Raw genomic sequence first — 21,108 nt, 5'->3', positions numbered from 1 at the left:
GAACTTAAAGTATAATAATAATAATCATAAAAAAAAGAAAAACAGACACTCTAAAATAAAAAAAAATAAAAATAAAATAGTGCATTTGAAACAAAAGATACCTGCCCCTACCCAGTACTTTTCGTGTTTTCTGGGTCTCAGCAATTCACTTGCATTTGACTTTCATTTATCATATTTGTGAGAATAGGTGAAGTTTTAGCTAATAAGTAATGTAGTATTAAATCTCAGTGACTGCAAAAAAGACTAGAGCTTTCTAGCCAGCAAATGCCTCTTTCCATAAGGGAACAAATTCTCCAACTTTCAAAAATGTAGTATAACAAACGGCTCTATTTTAGATTGTATGGAAGTTGTGAACTTTAATTACATCTGTGTTTTTCTCCATTCACCTGGTGTGAAGAGGGAGGGACTCAACCTGGGTGAGCAGCTATTTAAGCATCTGGCACAGGAATCTTGGTCAGCCACATGCGTGTGCAGGACTAGAAAGAAGTCCAGGTTTGTGTTGGGAGTCCATCACTAAGTGTTTATGTGCCAGTGAAGTCACCAGGCCTTCAACACCCACAGCCAAGAGCTGTGCGGAGAGAAGGAGGCTGCCACTCCTGCAGTGTGGTTGACGAGCCTCGGTGCCCGGCACTTGCACCTTGTTGCCTGTGGGATTCCAACTCTCATCGTTGCCTCAGAAACTTTTGTTACCACAGAACTTTCTCACACTCACTGGCCCAGACGTTTGCAGAATTCCAGGGCTAGTGTGTGGTCAGGCAGCCAAATTCCAATTTTAGAATGCTGCTTGTGACCATGAAACTCTGTTAACTCAGGCTTTTAAAGGGCTGACATGGTGAGAGAGAGAGAGAGAGAGAGAAAGAGAAAGAGAGAGAGAGAGAAAACTGTGTTGGGGAGGAAACAGTATGAAGATGAATAAACAAGCAATTGTTTATTGTTCTCAGCCAGAGAACAAACATATATTTTGATCTCTACAGGGTCTGAGTGTTAGCAGTGATAAAACATAGGTATTTGAAATGTGGAATGATGCTGGAATCTTAAATCATCCACATTTCACAAAGGATTGTGTTAAAATTCTTTCAGAAAGGTAGAGGGGTTTATTTCACTTCTGAATCCAGTCACTTCACAATCTGCCTCAGTAAAGTGTCTCAGAATTTTACATTTCTAAGTCACTAAGTTCTATTTTATTTCATTTTATTTTATTTATTTTGAGATGGAGTCTAGCTCTGTTGCCCAGGCTGGAGTGCAGTGGCGCGATCTCAGCTCACTGCAGTCTTTGTCTCCTGGGTTCTACAGATTCTCCTGCCTCAGCCTCCTGAGTAGCTGAGATTACAGATGCCCACCACCACGTCCAGCTAATTTTTGTATTTTTAGTAGAAACGAGGTTTCATTGTGTTGGCCAGGCTGGTCTCAAACAGGAGTTCGTGATCCGCCCACCTCGGCCTCCCAAAGTGCTTGGATTACAAGCATGAGCCACTGTGCCCGGCCAAGTCACTAAGTTTTTTTTAATGCCTACAATAACCCTTTCTCCTTGTGAAGCTTATAGAAGAGCCTACATTTATTTCCTCCCTCCCTCCCTCCCTCCCTCCCTCCCTCCCTCCCTCCCTCCCTCCTTCCTTCCTTCCTTCCTTCCTTCCTTCCTTCCTTCCTTCCTTCCTTCCTTCCTCCCCTCCTTTCTTCCTTCCTTCCCTTTTCCCTCCTCTCCTTCCTTTCTTCCTCTCTGCCTTCCACTTTTCTTCCCTTCCGTCTTCCCTCCCTCCCATGCCATTCTTTGACAGGTATTATTATCAGCATTGAGGATATAACTTCGAACCAGATGGAAAAGTTTCCTTGCCCTCAAGAAACTGACATTCTAGTGGAGATAAACAGATAATACCTACTACATAAGAACTTCAGAAATATTAAGTGCTATGAATAAAACTAAACAAGGTAATGTGATAGAGGGGCTGAGAAATGTGGATGGGGGGCCTTCTGATTTTAATTGGGTGCTCTAGGCCAGCTTCTCTGTGGAGCTGACCCTTTAGTTGAGACCTGAATGATGAGAAACTATGAGAGATACTGTCAGCCAGACCCGAGGGCTTCCATTTTCCATGTGTCAGTGGCGGCGGGTGGGGCAGGATGGTAATACCTACCTCACAGGTTGATTGGGATTAACTGAGGTAACATGCCCAAATGCCAAGAATAGTGTTTTGGTACTTAATAGCCTTGAATTATAATAGTAGAACTTAAAAATGTTCCCACCCCCATTTTTCATGCCTGTGGAAGTAGTTATCATGTCATCTGTATAAAAATCTGCCAGATATAGAGGTCAGAATAAAAGGTCTGCCAGAGCCATGCCTTGGATTCAGGGTGTAGGACTAAACGAGATGATGCCAGAATCTAGCCCTGCCCCTTGAGATTACCAGTGGGGTTAATAATGTTCCTTTATTTGCCAACTTTATTTCAGGAGTTGGCTAGAGCTTAGTTATTTGATGGATGAGTTGGACATAGGACTTCCCAATACGAACCACACCTTAGGTTGACTTAACCCGATTCCTCCTCCCCAAGGAGGTGAGATGCAGGGAGCTCTGAAGGCAGGGCCAACATGCTGGCCTCAGGAGGCCCTTGAGATATGCTCACATGCTTGGCAGGTCCTCCACTGAAATTCCCAAGTTCTGTTCTGCAGAACGTGGAAGAGATGGCTTTGGCCTGGAAAATTTCATGGCAGGTGTTACCTTGTGGCTGCCAAGAGCTAGATGATAGAGATTCCTCATTGCAAGAATGCTGGAGAAAGCACATTTTACTGTATGTGGGCCAATTTGAATTTCTTCTTACTAGTTGGTAATTGTTGTAGGCTTTGCTTCAAAAAGGTGCATACAAGGCTTACTCGAGTAACACATTTGTAACTAATGCTTGTGTTTGTATAGCGTGTACACCTTGACCTGGATCTTTGGGCCTTATCGCAACCTTGGGGGTTGTTAGGGCTGTCCCCAAGAATCGTATCCCCAAGTAGTGTGGCATAGTGATTAAGAGGTATTGATATTCTGAAGCTAGACTTCCACAGGGTTGGGTCCCGATTCTACCAGTAGCAGTGAGATCCTGGTTAACATATTTACCTACTCTGTGACTTGGTTCCTTATGGTAAAGTGGAGATCGTCGTACCCACCTCATAGGAGTGCTGTGAGAAGTAAGTTACTCTGTGTAAGCTCCTTAGAATCATACGTGGGTGTGAACCAAGAGTTAAATGGCGGGGAGACAGAGACTTAAGAGGTCACATCGCTGATTCGGGTGAGCAGATTTGCAGAGTTGAGACTCAAACACAAATTTGATTCTAAGTGTAGTAATCTTCCTACTTTTTCTTATATGTAACAGTTACTGGTTGTGATTTTAAAACAAACTCAGAAAGAAGCATAGGAAGGTATTTAGGGTCTTAGTAATAGAATCGCACACTATTCGAAGTAGTGGTACTGTTATCTCTCTTTTATGTATGGGGAAACTGAGGTATAATGCAGTTGTTTTGCAATGACCTGATGTTACTTTGGTTGATATTTTTAGTATGCCACTGGTCTTTTCATTTCTGGGTCCTGATTTTATAAGCAGTGTAAAAAGCATAAGACTGAAAGTGATGTTTCCAGTATTAAAATTAAATGAACTGTCCTGTGAGGCAAAACTATAAAAGAATACAATTAAAAAGATGAATTAGCAATTCAGTTATCACAATGAGATTAGAGGCCAGGCATGATAGCTCATACCTGTAATCCCAGCACTTTGGGAGGGTGAGGTGGGTGAATCACTTGAGCCCAGAAGTTTGAGATCAGCCTGGCCAACATGGTGAAACCTCGTCTCTACTAAAAATACAGAAATTAGCCAGGTGTGGTGGCGTGCACCTGTAATCCCAGCTACTTGGGAGGCTGAGGCACTAGAATTGCTTGAACCTGGATGGCAAAGGTTGCAGTGAGCCGAGATCACACCACTGCACTCCAACCTGGGCAACAGAGCAAGGCTCTGTCTCAAAAAAAAAAAAAAAAAAAAAAAAGAAAAAGAGAGAGAGTGAGTGAGAGAGATTAGAGACTTTTCTCATTGGTGCTGTCCTTCATCAAATATACCTGAAACTTCTCTTTGCAAATTATCTTCACAATGGGTATCACCTTATTTTATTTATTTGTTCTTTTGAGATAAATGAGTGATCTCGGCTCACTGCAACCTCCACCAGGTTCAAGCGATTCTTGTGCCTCAGCCTCCCAAGTAGCTGGGATTATGGGCGTGCATCATCATGCCCAGCTAATTTTTGAATTTTTAGTAGTGACCAGATTTCACCATGTTGCCCCGGCTGGTCTCGAACTCCTGATCTCAAGTGATCTTCCTGCCTCAGCCTCCCAAAATGCTGGGATTACAGGTGTGAGCCACCACGCCAGGCCAGGTATGGTATCACCTTATTTTAAATAAGCTTTTAAGGTTAATATTAATTTTTTTAAAAGAAAAATTTTGAGCATCAATTTAGTAAAAATGTAGACATTACTTGATACCTTTTTTCTTCAGAAATAGAAAGCACCTTCAAAGATAGAGCAGGAAAATGGTATGTAATCAATTTGGGAGTAAAAAGCTGTTTAGCTTGTGTGGCCAGATTGTGGTTTTCCTGTGTGGCTCTAGCAGATAGGGACATTTCTTTTTTCTTTCTTTCCTGTTCTATTTTATTTTTTCTTTGATAAAGGGTCTCGCTCTGTCACCCAGGCTGCAGTGCAGTGGCACAATCATGGCTTACTGCCATCTTGACTTCCTGGACTCAAGCAATCCTCCTGCTTCAGCCTCCTGAGGAGCTGGGACCACAGGTGTGTGCCACCACACCCAGCTAATGTTTTCAATTTTTTTGTAGAGATGAGGTTTCGCTACGTTGCTCAGGCTAGTCTTGATCTCCTGGGCTCAAGTGATCCTCCTGCCTTGGCTTCCCAAAGTGCTGGAATTACAAGTGTGAGCCACCATACCCAGCCTGGGGATTTAAAATGGAGTTCTGTTACCCAACGGCAGCCACAATGAAATGAATGAATGCCCTTCTGAGGGGACTACTGTGAAGGCTAACATTCATGGGGTGCTTGACAGACATCAGCATCAGACACCCTCCGTATGATATGGAGAAGTAATGAAAGCCGCAAACTTATGATCTGGCTTGAAGCCCTAACTTTTCTTTCCAAGTAATCTCTTCAGGGAAAGCCTTTTGGCTTTGACTACAGCTATCCACAAACGGAAAGATTTGAATTTCATGAAGTCTGGGAAAGAGAGTTTTGGGTGGTATGCACACCAACATTATCAAGAGGCTGTTAAAATGAATTTTGCAAATGAGCAAAAAGTAATTTGCATTAAATACAAATATGTTGTCTTGGGGTAAAAAAAAAAAAAAAAAAAAAAAGAATCGTGCAGAGCTCTGAGACTGCTAGCAGATGGATTTGAGAGTGGAAATGGGAGGCGAGGTGAGAAGCTGTGGTGGTGGTCTATTGGGAGAGGCAAAGAAATGGGTCAGTTGTGGGCTTGTTTTAATACAAGCAAACAGGTCCGAAGCTCCTGCCTTCTCCAAGCCTATAGCTTGTGGGAGAGTGGGTGGGACCAAAAGTCCTCTAAGCAGATACATTCTATATATACAAAATACATCAAAATATTCTGGTGTCTGTGATTATCCCAGTCTGGGAGAATTCTTGGGTGAGCGCTGAGAATTGAGAAGTTAAATTTTCGGTGAAAGTGCTATAAAGGTGTGGAGTTTGGGGAAAGTAAGTGTTTAATATGGGAAAGATTGTGAGTGGCTTGGTGGAGATAAGGGAAAGGTGGGTTGGGTAACTGTGAAGTACCATAGGGAATCTCAGTGGGGTTTCAGGCTGCCAGGGCCAGTCAGTGAGCCCATGTTTGCCCATGAGTGATGTTCTGAGCATCAGAATAACTAGAATAGGATACTGGCATACCATCATTAGTGTGATTCCCTCCCTCCTGCCCTTTCTCTCATTTTGATATGATTGACTCAGACTTTTTAATTAAACTTTTTATTTTCTTTTTACCATGCATACTAGCCTTATACATATGACGTAGGGCTCCCTCTTTCCCTTCCTCCCTCCTTCCTTCCCTCCCTCTCTCTTTCTCTCTCCCTGTGAACGTGGAACTCTCTGCTAATGATTCAAGCAGTGATCATGATTCTTTCTTCTGATCTTGTTTTATATATACAGCAGAAATCAAATTGAGACCCATTGGAAATAAACACATTAGTACATAGCTCAGCCCCAAGCATATAGTGAGTGTTTTTAAAATGTCAGTGGAATGAAACCACCTGGATTAAAGTTAAAAGCTGTTTTCCTAGATCCTTATTGGCTGCTTAATCTTACCATGGATTCTTACAAACCCGTGGACCCTCATCTGAAACTCTTGGAGCCAAACGCCTTTCATATATCAGAATTTTTCAGATTTAAAAAAGTTTATACAGTGCAGATAGCATGTATTATGTAACTTCTTCAGTAGCAGCACCCATATCCAAACATACCATTTTTTTTTTGTTTTGTGATGAAACTTATGAATGTTCACATTGAATAAATAAAGACAATGCAGCTGTCAGTCAGTTCAGGTCAGGTTTTGTCACTAATTGAATTTTCACCAAGCTTGCATACTTCTGGGTTTCAGAACTTTGGGGTTTTGTAGACCATAGTGGCTTTTTGGAACTATTTCCTGCTTATGTTGCTGTTAGCTGTTGCCCAGTGTGCCTTAAAAAAATTGGATACCCCTGGGTTAGACAGTGGCTATTGTTATCATTCGTCTTCTGTTTCCTGCAGGAAACCTGTACTTCTTTTAGGCTCTGCAGCAAAGAGAAAATCAGAAGGAAAATCGTCTTTGGTCTTCCTTCTAGGTGTCTGTTTTAGATCCTGATTGGCCTTGTCTCTCAATTGTAAAAATATTCCTCTCAGCCACCAGATTCCTCAGTCACTCCCCTGGTCCATCTTCTCTATCAGTGCTTGAAGAGTATGATGTCGTTCATTGCTTTTAACAATCTGGGGTTTGGCCTGATACAAATGGGTTATTAAACTAAGAAGGGCATGTCTGTTTTCCTTCTGAACATTTTACATTTTAAACATGGAACAGATGTAAAAAGTAATTTGCTTGTTTTAATACAGAGAGATAGTGACTTCTAATGGCTTCCTGTCTGGGAAGGGTCTTGATCCCATGAACTGATCCCATCTCATCTATTTCTTCCTTATTCCTTTTCTCTTGGTCTTGGTTTCCACCCTTGCTTTTCAGTACTCTCAGGCACTCAGGCAGTGTTTTTTTTTTTTTTTTTTTTTTTTTTTTTTTTTTTTTTTTTTAAGACAGAGTTTCACTCTGTTGCCCAGGCTGGAGTGCAGCGGCATGATCTCTGCCCACTGCAAGCCCCGCCTCCCGGGTTCAAGTGATTCTCCCACCTCAGCCTCCCAGGTAGCTGAGACTACAGGTGTGTACCACCACGCCTGGCTAATGTTTGTATTTTCAGTAGAGACAGGGTTTCGCCATGTTGGCCAGGCTGGTCTTGAATTCCTGACCTCAGGTGATCCGCTAGCCTCAGCCTCCCTAAGTGCTGGGATTACAGGTGTGAGCCACCGCACCCACCCGGCCTGGGTGGTCTCTTTCTTACCACCCCCATCTCTATTTCTTTTGCCTGCTGCCTCTGCTACCTGCTTCTTTTTAATCGTGTTCACTTTTAGTTGTTTACAATCAGTTGCCAATCTCTGAAAACAGTTTCCTAACAAACACATTTCCTCACTCTTCCTGTTGGAGGCTTTTCTGTTTGGGATTCTGCCCACATATACAGACACTTAAACTTCTAGTTTCATGGCTGTTTTAGAGGACTTGGGTTGCTGGGCAGCTGAGAGTTGGATGTCTGAGGTGCTGCTGTTTTAAGGAACATTTATATGCATGTGAGTGGTTTTGATTTGAAACTAAGGCTGCTAACTGTGAAATCTGAGAGAGTGAAAAGATTCTTGTAAGATTCCAGGCGATTCTTAGTTCTTTTCATGGTCTGTATATAAGAAGTGTTTTTCTACATCGTTCTTTGTGATAGCAATAGATGTTTATAACATTATAGACATTTCACAGGAGACTTTAGTTAAATTTATGAATCATAACTTTATCCTGGCAGTTTTACTTTAGAAATAATGTATGCTTAGAGTAATTCAGATAACTCAGTCCTTTGAAGGTTCTCTACATATTACTGCCTTTCATATTTGAAGATAGATTTGGAAATGATTGTCCTCTGGGTGTAAAGAGTCCAATATACACTGCTGTTGTTTCCACATGGCATTGTCATTTCCTACCAGGGACTCTCCCTTTTAAACTTAGAGTTGGCACGGAAACATTATTGCTCAAAAGAGCCACCCATTCCCGGGTGTGTTTGACAGGTCTTTGTAAACAAAATTCTTCAGCCTTGCTGAAATTAGTGGAAAAATCTAGGCTCTCATGTTTACAGTTGACGTGGATTTTCCTTTTACCTAAAATAACCATTACAAGTAGGATACTAAGTAAAAAATATACTCATTTCTACTTCGTACATAAAAATAATAGATGTTTGATGTGTTCAGTGAAATTTCAGTTAACTCACAACTCTTTGAGGCCATGGATGCAGAGGTGGCATTATTAGTCTCTACCTCCAGTGCCTTGCACAATTCCTGGGCACAGAAAGAGACATATAATTCATGTTGGGTAAATCAAAGAATGATTGATCATTGGCACCTCCTGATTCTATTTGGTGATCAGAGAAAGTGGCAGGAGTTAAGTTATTTTACATACAAACATTTCTTGCAAAATTTGGAGAGGATGTTTTGATGGCTTGAGATCTTTTAATTTCTTTGAGTACTTTCATTGTCCTTCCCACCTCTTCCCTCTCTCCACTCTGAACTGCATAGGGCCTGCCTGCATGAACTACTCACTTCTTCTGACTCCAAGGAAGACCATATCATGTGTTTTAAGTACCCCATAAAGTTTGTCTTCAAAGTAAAGCTTCCTTTGCCAAGCTCACAAATGATGGATTTTTGTTTTCCTTCGGCCTGAGGGTCAAGAGAGTGGGCACTTTTGTATGTATCAGTCTTCAGGGCCATTTCCTCCCTCCTATCCTACTGCCCTCTCCCTGTCTTAGGCAAGAAATCAATTGGTTCTGAGCACTGACCTCCGCTGGGCCAGACAGTTCTGAAAGCCTTTGTGTGTTCATTTCCTTAAAGAAGTGGAAGGTAACATGTTTGAAAGCCGGGCAGCTGTGGCCTGTTCCAAAACATCAATGTTGATTGTTTGTTTTTCTGGATTTTAACAAAGGAGCTTTTGCCAGGAGACCTTTGCCCTCTTGCTCGTTCAAACCCCAAATTACAAAAATACATAACAAAAATAAAACAGAAGCCAGACTTAAGGTTATCTTACCAAAACAGGACTTCTTCCTTCTTTAGATTGTACAAACACATGAGTTCCCAGTTAAATTTCAATCAATCATTCCTGATGGATTCAGCTAAAGTTTTGTTTTATCTTTAACTCATACCACGTTGTCTAGTCCTTGGAGCTTAGTTCTATTTCCTCACCTTGTTTACCTACAAAACGGTGCATTTATTTGAAAAAAAGAAGAAGAATTTACTGGTTCCTTTTTCCCTCTGTGTATTCAGCAATAAAAGAAAAAATTCTCTGAAATGTGTGCTGGGGAATAATAAGCAGTATTCCTTGGGTGGTCTTAACAGCTCAACAGTTAGATTGTTCTGAAATTGAAATCCTCAAAGATGATCTGTTCAAAGGAGGAGTGTTGACTTTCTAATCTTTTGGAGAGAGGGAGGGATGCAGCATTGGCTAGAGACAGTATGGGGTGGTGGTAAAGAACATGAACTCTGAGGCCAGTTGGTTTGGTTTCAAATTATCTGCCTCTTACTAGCTGTGGACCTTGGTTATATCACTTAACCTCACTGTCCCTCATCTGTATAATGGTAATAGTGGTAGTACCTCCTCCATGGTATCATGATTAAATAAGTTAATATCTCTAAAGCACTACATAATAAGTGCTGTGTGAGTGTTTTTAAAATACATGAAAAGGAAATACAGATGAGATAATGTCAGAAGAGATTAGTGTCAAGCCCTTGAAGGGAGGGGGCCAATTTCAAATGAGAAGAGCCGATAGGGAGTGACAGAGAAAGCAAGTAAAGTGGGATTAAATGATAGACGATGCATTTGGCCATTTGGAGTTCTTAAGTAACTTCTAACTATTCAGAGTGTGACTTTAAGCAACCCAACTTACCTCCCTATCGGTAAAAAGTGACACTTAGCTGGCTCGATATTCTTTTATGTGTCCCAGCCCCAGAAATACACAGACTGGCTTCCATTTTTAGTGGAGTGCTGTGAGCAGAAGCCAGACTGAGATTTCAGGTTGGATTGAGGAGAGATGAAAGAGTTGACACTTGGTGTCTAAGTCATTTCCTGGCAGTGAGTGAGAAGAGAGAACATCACTAATGGCAAAGCCAGGGCTGAGAGGCACGGGCTTGAGTTGCTGTGTGAAGACAATCGCTCATTGCTGCCTGAAGGCTTCCATGGTTTCTTCCATGATTTCTTCCTTTCCTCTCTCAAGCATTTGATTCCCCTTTTTACTTTTTTTCTGACTGTTTCTCTTTCGAAGTTGCCTGTGAAAGGGCCTTCTTGTTTGAAATCTCTTCTTGGGAAGGAAGAAAGTGGCATGCAGCAACATAAATAGCAGGTGCAAATCCTCCAGATGAGTTCCAGCCGAGGGAGAGTGGTGCTTGAGTGGCTGTGCTGAATTCCTCCTCCAACTTGATAGCATAGTTTTGATATTACAGTCCATCTGTGCACCATTTTTTAATGCGTATGTTTTTGTTTTTTTGGTTTGCTTTATTCTCGTTTTTTCCCTTGGGCTCTTTAAATAGTGTTATTCTACAAAGGAGCTTTTTTTTTCTTTTTCTTATTTGTGCTTCTAGTGCTCTGACCCATGGGTTTTTTGAATATAAATTCACTTGCATTTAGCCACCGAGTGAAGGGTACTCATTTCTGAGGAACATACTTCTTATTCTGGCATAAGATATGCGAACAGACTGTTCTCTACAGATTTGAATATCTTTGAGAGGTGCTGGTGACAACAATGGCATTTGGCAGCATGATGCTCTGTTCAAACAAATATTCAACTTGGTTTATGTTAGCGTTTGTATCAGGCGGTGGTAAGCACAGTGTTCTCAGATTTGAACCACAAATAATGAAGGAGAAAGGATGGTGAGAGCCACAGAAGTGGTCATTGCACTTATATTTTTCAAGTTTGCTTTTCTTGATTTTTCTTCATTAAATTTTCATTCAGTGTTTTTATCAGACGGGATGTGCTAGATGATGCTGCAGTAACAAATGATACCCAGGTCTCAGTTGCTTAAAGCAACACCGTTTTCTTTATTGGCTGTGCTACATATCCATGGAGGGCTGGCTGTCATATAGACCTTCCCTATGGATGCGCGTTGATAGATATCCCCCTGTCACCAGTTACAAGGGCAAGGAAAGGAAATATGCTGAATCATGCACACTGTCTTGTGGGATTTGGCTTAGAAGTAATATTAGTTCTGCTCACATTCATTGGCCAGTCAATGAAGGGCAAGTGCAATGGCCATGCCTAACTTCACATGGGCAGGGAAACACAATCCTATAATGTTCTTGGAGGAAGGAGAATTGGAAATATTTGGTGAACAGCACTAAATGCCTAATACACTATAGACCTTACATAAGCCAAATACCATAATGGTGTCTAGGGGCACAAAGATGAATGGAGTGCATTCTAATTCTAGAGAAATTATTATTATTTTTTGGGGGGGGGAATAGCTTTATATAGGAATTTCAAAATGATGGTGATGAAACTAAGATGGTTTTAAAACCATTTCTGTATTTTATTTTATTGTTTATTTATTTATTTTTTGAGACAGAGTCTCGCCCTGTTGCCCAAGCTGGAGTGCAGTGGTGCGATCTTAGCTCACTACAACCCCTGCCTCCCGAGTTCAAGCAGTTCTCCTGCCTCAGCCTCCCAAGTAGCTGGGACCACAGGCATGTGCCACTACACCTGGCTAATTTTTGTGCTTTTAGTAGAGATGTGGTTTTACCATGTTGGCCAGGATGGTCTTGATCTCCTGACCTCGTGATCCGCCCGCCTCAGCCTCCCAAAGTGCTGAGATTACAGGCTTGAGCCATCGCGCCTGGCCCCATCTCTGTATTTTAAAAGATTAGGAATGTTTCCTTTATCAATTCATTTCTCCAGTTTTTGTAAGTATCTTCCAGAAGTTACAAATAGCTACTAAATAATCTTCAGAACTTAAATCTGATGAAGAAAAATTGGCTTTAACTTAATTTTACATAATGTTTGGGTCCTCTCTTGAATCTTTATATGTGAAAGACATCATTTTTGTGGTTTTGCCATGCTTTAGCAGTCTAAAAATTGAATGTGCCTAAGGAGAATAACTTTTTTATTACATGCTGGCTTAAATCTCAGACAGAATTCCATTGAAAGCCAATTGGTTTTCTGTTTTTTTTTTCTATGTGTCTTTCAGTGCTGAAATTGGAAATAAACCAGCATTATGGCTTCATAACGGAAAGTGTAGCAATTCTGCACAATACGCAAGCAAGTTTGTCATTTAAAATAGCAGACATCTGTCAGAAGTTGGTACTGACCTTCTAAACTGCAACTGAATGTTCAGATTGTTATTTCTCCATCCTCCTCAGATGCATTTCCAGTGTTGGGCTCACAGCCCCATGCTTCTTGTCTGCTTCCTAGTGGGTTATGGGTTGTTTCCTAGAGTCTAGACATGAAATGAAAAATGATTATGTAATCTATTTCCCTTCTTCTCTGCAAAATTCAGAGGAAGGGTGAAAGCTTTGAGACATACCACCTCCCCCTGGTTGGTGGGAAGAGCAGATTTTGGGGATCTATAGACATGGGGTTGGAATCTTGGCCAGCCCCTTCCTACCTGTGGCACTTTGGGCAGATTGCTTTATCTCTTTAATTCTCAGCTTCCTTCCCAGTAATATGAAGAGCCTAAGAACTGTTTCAGTGGCTTGTTGTGAGGGTTAAGTATATGATTTATATAAAATGCCAACAGTGTCTGACATGTAACAAGCACCCAATAAATATTCCCTGTTGGCACAGTGCTTACTGGTTTTTAAAGAACTTCATTACATATTATCTCGTGGGAATACACCAAGGAGGTAAAAGGTATCTAGCTGAATTAGTTTTCCATTAACTTCCCAAAAAAATAAATACAGACTGCATTTTCTTGGAGTCACAGATGACTTTGCAAATATCTTATTTAATTATGTGTATGTTTTCTTGTCTACTCACATTTTCCCTCACCCATCATCTTGTTAGATTACGTATAGACTGAATCCTGTACATTTTTAAAGTTATAAATCTTTTCTTGTGCTATTATGAGTTTTGGGTGATTATTTCAGCCAGCAATCAATGATTAAGGGCTGAGGGGATTGGTGTTAATACTATAGGAGAAGAGGCCGGGCGCGGTGGCTCATGCCTGTAATCCCAGCACTTTGGGAGGCTGAGGCGGGCGGATCGCAAGGTCAGGAGATCGAGACCATCCTGGTTAACATGGTGAAACCCTGTCTCTACTGAAAATTCAAAAAAATTAGCCGGGCGTGGTGGTGGGCACCTGTAGTCCCAGCTACTCGGGAGGCTGTGGCAGGAGAATGACGTGAACCTGGGAGGCGGAGCTTGCAGTGAGCCGAGATCGTGCCACTGCACTCCAGCCTGGGTGACAGAGCGAGACTCTGTGTCAAAAACAAACAAACAAACAAACAAACAAAACAAAAAAACTATAGGAGAAGAAAACAAAAACTTTTGTAATTTTAATAATAATCACTAACACCAGTTGAATAATAAATCTGTGCCTGGTTCCTAATTGAAGTTTTCTTTTTTCTTTGAAATCATAGTTAATCTTCTCTCCACTCTGTAAGGTAACTACGACTATTACTTGCACATTGCAGGTGAAGAAATTTAGGCTAAGATGTTAAGTAATTTGTCCAAGGCAGTATACTTAGTAAGATTAGCACTGGAATTTAAATCCAAGATCGTTTGATTTCAAAATAGCTGTTTCTCCCCACTCAGCTCTATAGTACAGATAAATTTGAGTTTAAAATAGGGAGGTTATATTCCTGGCTGATGCATGTTGTGTGAACACTGTCTGAGTGGATTAATTGTGGCAGTTAAAAATAACAGGGTATGTTGTTGGCTTTGTGTACAGTCTAAACTTCTTTTCTGGATGACTTTAAAATATGAGCGTGTTGCTGCTCCTGATTCCTAACAGGGAACTTTAGAGACCTGGAAGCCTGTCGTTTGTGTAACTCTCTATGTATGTATGTCAGATTCTGTGGACAGGTGGCCCCTCATCTGCATCCCTAACAGGAGAGTTAGTAATGAGAAGTAAGGGTAAAGATAGAAGCTAGAAAAACGAATAGGCTATACCTTCCCGTCTGAATTATTCTCTCATTTTTCTCATCCCTGACAACTTTCTCAATAAATTGGCCTAGCAAGTAAATCCATGGGTCTTCTGTCCTTGTTGGGAATAGCGCCATTTGGGCACAGCTTTGCCATCAATTTTCCATATAAAAACATTTCCTAAGGTAAACATTAAGGCCTGAATGACAACTACAGGTTGAGATTTTTACTTTGACTGATGAGGCTTACTTGGCTGGACACCATTTTTCAATGGCAATGATCCTTTCTGTTTTAAAACCTGATTGTTAAAATATGGGACATACGGGAGATCTTAAAAAGATCAAGTTCCAAGTATAATTCTTTTTCAAGTAGGCAGTGGAGTCTGGTGCATAATGTTCCAATCTAGTTTCACGGTCCTTTTGATCAACCTAAAATAAAACTGAACAAGACGGCATCTCTGAAAGGGTTAATACCCAGGAATTTCACACTTAACAATTGGCATTATGTTCTTTGCATTCTTGAGGAATTTTCTCACTGATGTCAAAAGACTTTGGTTTGTTATGCAAGACAGTGGTCCAGTGACTTTGCATATCACATTCTCTTAACATGAGGGAAATCCCTGCATGCTAATTAGAGAAGGAAAAAAGTAGTGCAAGTGGTTCTTTGGCTAGAGATGAATTAAATGAGGGAGGGCATTTAGTGAAAAAACAAAGCACAACAAAACCCTTGCAAATAAGCGGGCATTCTTTTGAAGTGGCTGCTTACTCTGGTCGTTTTGCGTAGTCTTACTGCTCTATCACTGTGATTCCATTTTTTTGGGGGAAAACATTTGAATGTATATATAGTTTGTTTTTTATTTTTCTGATTGTTTTAATTACCTATTGCGGTGTAAGAAACCACTCCAAACTTAGTGGCTTAAAATAACAACAATTTATTGTTTCTTAAGTTTCCAGGAGTTGACTAGTTCAAATCTGTTCCATGGGTTGTTGGCTGTCCCTATGTTCAGTTGGTGCTGGGGCTGGGTCCAAGGAAGCAAGGAAGGTCCAAGACATCTTTTCTCACATGTCTGGTACCTCAGTGCTTCTCCATGTGGTCTCTCTACCTGGCAGGTTTGGGCACCCTCATAGCATGGTGGTCTCAGGGTAGTTGGACTTCCTCAGGTAGCTGGCCTTCAAGGAAAAGAAAGCAGAAGCTGTCACTCTTCTTAAGACCAAGCTTGAAAGTGGCAGCATGTTACTTCCACCATATCCTGTTGGTCAAAGGAAGCCCTAGAGTCAGTCCAGATTCAAGGGAAGTCAGGGAAATAGACCCCATTTCAGGAAGGGTGGAGTGGCATGTCCCTATAGGAGGAAATGAATTGGTGGCCCAAATTGCACAAGTACAGGGAGGACTGAGGGCAGAGGGGCTCATCCTGGCTGGTGGGAACACCAAGGGCAGAGGAGAGTTTTGTCCCACTTTCTGTTTAGGGTTCTGGGCAGACACTGCTATGTGAGTAACTTCATGCCAGCTTGGAAGGGGTACACTTCCAAGTGACATGAGAGGGCAAAATGGTGAGGTCAGGTGGAGGAGGCCCCAGGGCACTCACCAAGCCTCTCTCAGCTCCTGTGTGATGGTGGAAGTAGCCAGATTTTCTGGAATTCTTTCAAGGGAGGGCTCAGAAGGCAGCTGAGTTAAGAGGCAGTGGGCTTAGGCCAGGAACTGGGTGGAAAATGAGACCCAGAGCTGGCTGTGGCACCACTGGAGGCCAGCCAGTGGCACTCTAAGGCCCTGGCCACCAGCTATAGACATCAGCTGCGGATGTCATTGGAATATCCAGGGTTGAAGAGCTAGCCAGTTTCACTCCCATGGTCACCAGGCCAGGCAGCAACCCAGACTAGCTGCTTTGCAGCAGAGGGCAGCTAGGATGTAGAGGACAACATGTGATTTGCATTCCCCTTCTCTCACATCACCATAATAATGGAGACACTCTCCCCTCTCCCCTTTCTCCTCTCCCCATACACCTGGTTACTGTCGGTTTTTGGGTTTTCTTTTTGAGACAGAGTCTCGCTTTGTCGCCCAGGCTGGAGTGCAGTGGTGTGATCTCGGCTCACTGCAACCTCTACCTCCCAAGTTCAAGAGATTCTCCTGCCTTGGCCTCCCGAGTAACTGGGATTACAGGCACCCACCCCCATGCCTGGCTAATTTTTGTATTTTTAGTAGAGCCAGGGTTTTGCTATGTTGGCCAGGCTGCTCTTGGACTTCTGACCTCAGATGATCCGTCGGTCTTGGCCTCCCAAAGTGCTGGAATTACAGGTGTGAGCCACCATACCCGGCCCTGGATACTGTCCTGATGAACAGAAATCTGAGTGACTGAGCTTGTTGTCTAAAAAGACCAAACCTAAAGGAACTGTTTAATTTATTGCATAGGAGTAAATATTTGCCAGACTTTTCTGCAGTTGGGTCTCCCTTTTTCCGGTAGTCTGAGTAAAGTCTTCCTATGGTTGTTCACATCCTAATCCTAAGAGCCTCTGGCTAGATTATCTTATATGGAAACAGAGACTTTGCAGATATGGTTAAATCAAGGATCTTGAGATGGGGAGATTATCTTTGGTTATCCCAGTGGACCCTGTGTTATCCCAGAAGTCCTTATAAGAGGGAGACTGGACATCAGAAGCAGAAAACGGAGAGATGATGATGGAACCAGGTATTGGAGCGATGCATTTCGACAATGGAAGAAGGGACCATGAGCAAAGGAAATCAGGTGGCCTCTAGAAGCTGGAAAGGGCATGGAAAACCTCCTGCTCCCCACGCCGAAGCCTCTAGAAGGAAGGCAGCCCTGCCAACACCTGGACATTAAATTTCCTACCCCCAGAACTGTAAGAGTCAATTTGTGTAGTTTTAAGCCACTAAACTTAATGTGGTAACTTGTTAGAGCAGCAACAGGAAACTAATACACCCTTCTTGTCCTAAACCAGTCACTTAGAAACACTGAAGCTACCATTTCTTTGCTCGTTTGAGTGCAGAATAAAGCGAATAAAGTTCTATTTTATTTTTTTCTCCCATTCATTTTCCTAGTAAGATATTATTTCTGACTATCTGATGAGCAAGAACATTGAGGGGTAGGGAGTGAAGTTCAGTAACTTTGCCCGGGTTGAATGGTTAATGATTGAGCAGGATTAATCTAAGCTACAGAGACACTGTCTGGGAATATCATGCAAGAGCAGGGTCTTATATAAAAATGTATTAAGTAGAAGTTTATATACAGAATAAAATCTTATTTCTGAAGTCCTATATTGTAGCAACTGATTGACATGATGATTCCTATAATAGAAATAATAAAACAATTGCCACTACATGACTCAAATTATTTTGAAGACTTCACTCAACTTCTCAAGAAATAACCAGTGTACTGTATTTGTTCCACTTTCAATGATATAGGCACTTTTCAGTTTATTGCTTTTGTAAAGTTTAGTTCTAATAAAGCTCATAGAGCCATAAGAAAATCTCTTTAAACCTTGTTTTTCTTTTAAAAGAATACATTTTGGGTTGTAAATTAGGAGACCGGGAATTCTTCTTCTCTCTTTGGAGGTGATAGTGGTGGTGGTTTGAACTGTCTCCTTACCTGGATCTAGGTACCTGGACTCCACAAGTGTTCACTTTTTGCACTTCTCCATCTGTGTAGAGATGGCATGACATTTGTCTGAACATGAGTGTACCTCCAGTTTACCTCTCCTTAAGCTTTTCTGACCTAGAGAAGTGAGCAGTTGCCCCCACTGGAGGACTAGGGTTGCAGACTTACTTAGGGCCTGCTCATGGGTCTGGGGCTTTAAAAAATAATGTCCATATGTTGGGGACAGCTTGTATTAAGAATAATCTTTGTGAGCCAGTTAATGCTGTGAGAGATTTTTTCCTAATATTGTCATTGTGCTATTTGCAGCACAAGTTCCAACAAAACAGCTTTTCCATTTTATCGTCGGGATTGTAGAGGCAGCATGTAAAGTAATTAAAATAATGGCACCAGGGCAATCTGTGTGAGAGATGCTGTCAGGACTGGAAATGGAATGCAGAAATTTCCAAATTTCTGTGCGTACTCTTTGGTCCTTCCCAAGGAACCTTCACATGTGTTTCAGTCCTTGTGGAGGATGGGAAACTACGATTTTGTCAGCGTCTGGGTATATATTGGAAGTGTGGAGCTGGTTGGAAAAAAAAATTGACGAAGGAGATATAAAGCAGAAAATTACGGTAAAAACACATGGTTTTTGTCTGGTCTTTTGTATTTCCTATGTGAAAGGTGAATCCTTGAATCTGAAAATGAAAGCCATCTCCAATGTCTCCTAGGTAATACGTCAAATACTGTCATGGACCTCGGATCCCTTTCATTATACTCTTTGTTATTTCTGAATGTGAGCTTGACACACAAATCTTCTTTTAAGAAGGCTTTCCAGAAGGCCTACTGTAGCTGTGTGCATGCTTTAAAATAAAAGTAAATCCCTTTCTCACTTAAACAAAACAAAACAAAACACCAACCTATTTGTGTCCATGAAAAATATCTTTGCATGTCTAGACAGTAGTGCTGATCAGCTGCCTTTTGTAAGGAAGGAGTACAGAAAAACTATTATTCTCCCCAGAAACCTTGTAAGGTCCTATGTGACCCAAGTGACCTCTCACTCAACTAGTGAAACAGGAGCCAGAAGTGTGCAAGGAGCCTGAGCTGGAGCTTGATGCTGATGTTATAAATCAGCCTTGGCATTACTGAGCTTTCCTGTTTTTAGCCAGTAGTCCTTGGGGACTGTTGCTGATTGAGGGTGAAAAAAATTTCGGAACCATTGTAAGTGGTGACACTGACATATCATTAGGCTTCCACCCAGATGGCATTTGTAACAGATAGAAAGGAAACTGTAATGGAATTAACTTAAAGAGGAAAGAATTAAAGCACAATTTTACAGGCATACATAGCATAGGAATGATCGAAAGGGAACTTTTATTTGCTCTCTGCTTTTGCTAGATACTGAGATTGGTGTGTTATAGGTGGACTTCACGACAATGAGGAAAGGTTTTTGTTTTTCATTTACAGAGTGGCCAGAGTGGCCAGGAGGGTCCTATGCTGGCCAGTTGAAGTTATCTGTGTTTACCTCTCTGTTCCATGTAAATTCAGTTTCTTCCCTCTTCTTCTCCTGGGCATCTTCTTTTTTTTTTTTTTTTTTTTTTTTTGCTTATGACTGTAAGTCATTAAAGCAGTTCCCGAAAACTGTCCTTAGGTCTTTAGCTGTTGTTGGATGCAGTTGAGAATTTTTTGCTTTCACAATGGCCCAAAGTAAATTGTCACATGTGGTTTAAGTCTGGACCCTGCAGTGACCACTGGATGATCATATCCATATCCAGTCCATGATACACTGAATTTGTTACCAAAATATCTTCTAGATGGAATATGAGAAAGTGCTGGGGGCATTCATTGTTTTATTGCAGGGTAGCTGTTTTCCCCAAACAGCTACCTTTCTTTTTTTTTCATACGGCTGTGGAATAAACCACATCCAAAGTATTTTCAAGTATGTGATTGACCCTTGTATTGAACAGATATTAAAACTGAACATTTCATGGCATGAGGAAGCTGCTCATTGAACAGAGTTGTACCCTCCTTCATCCATATCTGCACAGATGAGAGAATGCATGTTCAGAGAAGTAAAGGAACTTGTTTGGGCCACATCGTCAGGCGAGTAGTGGAGCACAGACTCGTACCTGGTCCTGTGTGATTACAGTGCTTGTGCCTTTTAATTTTTCTTTTCTTTTCTTTTTTTTGTTTTTGACAGTCTTGCTGTGTTGCCCAGGCTGGACATAATCTCTGCTCACTGCAACCTCCATTTCCCGGGTTCAAGCGATTCTTCTGCCTCAGCCTCCTGAGCAACTGAGATTACAGGCACCCGCCACCACACCCAGCTATTTTTGTATTTTTAGTAGAGACAGGGTTTCACTATGTTGGCCAGGCTGGTCTTGAACTCCTGGCCTCAAGCGATCTACCCACCTCAGCCTCCCAAAGTGCTGGGATTACCAGCATGAGCCACTGCGACTGGTTGGCTTGTGCCTTTTTATTACAGAGCTTCTCAGATTTCTGCAGTGAAGGACTATTTTTGTTTATTTGTTTTGCTTTTGATTTTTTTTTAAATTTCCAATCCACTGTAATACAGGGCTGATTGCACAGGATCAGCATGCTGCTTGCATCACATGCACCTCGCCCAGGCCAGCTGGCCAACACCTAAACAGATTTACATCTCGCTCAGCAAGATGAGTCCTGCCATCACATGGCTTGGATGTGGTGTTGATGGCCAGACTGCTATAAATGTGGATTCTCAATCCTGTAATGTACAATGCCATGGACCAGTAGTGATCAATTCACAGATCATGCTTGAAGTAATACTGCTTTGGTTTAAGGGTGGGGGGAGCATCTGTCAGGGAAAAGCCAGACTCCTTTGACTAAAGAGAAACATTGGGAGCGCCGTTGGGAGGCTAGGAATAGAATACGTGGAAGATGTACCCTTCAGCATGCAGATGTTGTGGTTTCTTATTCTCTCCAGGACAAACTTGAATTCCACCAAGTCATGCTCTGATTCAGTACATGCAGATTTTTGTTCTCAAGTCAGATGGGGACATAATTGCAGTGTCCACTGTAGGAAAAACACCAAGCGATTTCTAATACCTACAACAAGCAA

General features: G+C 41.7%; 1 protein-coding gene and 1 long non-coding RNA gene across 17 annotated transcripts in view; both read left to right on the top strand.

The window, feature by feature from the left end:
* The window catches only part of LIMCH1 (LIM and calponin homology domains 1), a 344,225-nt gene that overhangs the window by 60,030 nt on the left and 263,087 nt on the right, over positions 1 to 21,108 (top strand). The window lies entirely within an intron of this gene.
* Positions 1,655 to 21,108, top strand: part of LOC126955047 (uncharacterized) — a 31,235-nt gene continuing 11,781 nt past the window's right edge. Inside the window, exon 1 of the long non-coding RNA XR_007725792.1 lies at positions 1,655 to 1,926. This is a non-coding gene — a long non-coding RNA (uncharacterized LOC126955047). The remainder of the gene's footprint in view (positions 1,927 to 21,108) is intronic.

Source organism: Macaca thibetana, chromosome 5 (genome assembly GCF_024542745.1).
Source record: "Macaca thibetana thibetana isolate TM-01 chromosome 5, ASM2454274v1, whole genome shotgun sequence".
In the NCBI taxonomy this organism is placed as follows: domain Eukaryota; kingdom Metazoa; phylum Chordata; class Mammalia; order Primates; family Cercopithecidae; genus Macaca; species Macaca thibetana.
The sequence above is the reverse complement of the archived record's forward strand: the minus strand, read 5'-3'. Positions and strand labels throughout refer to the sequence as shown.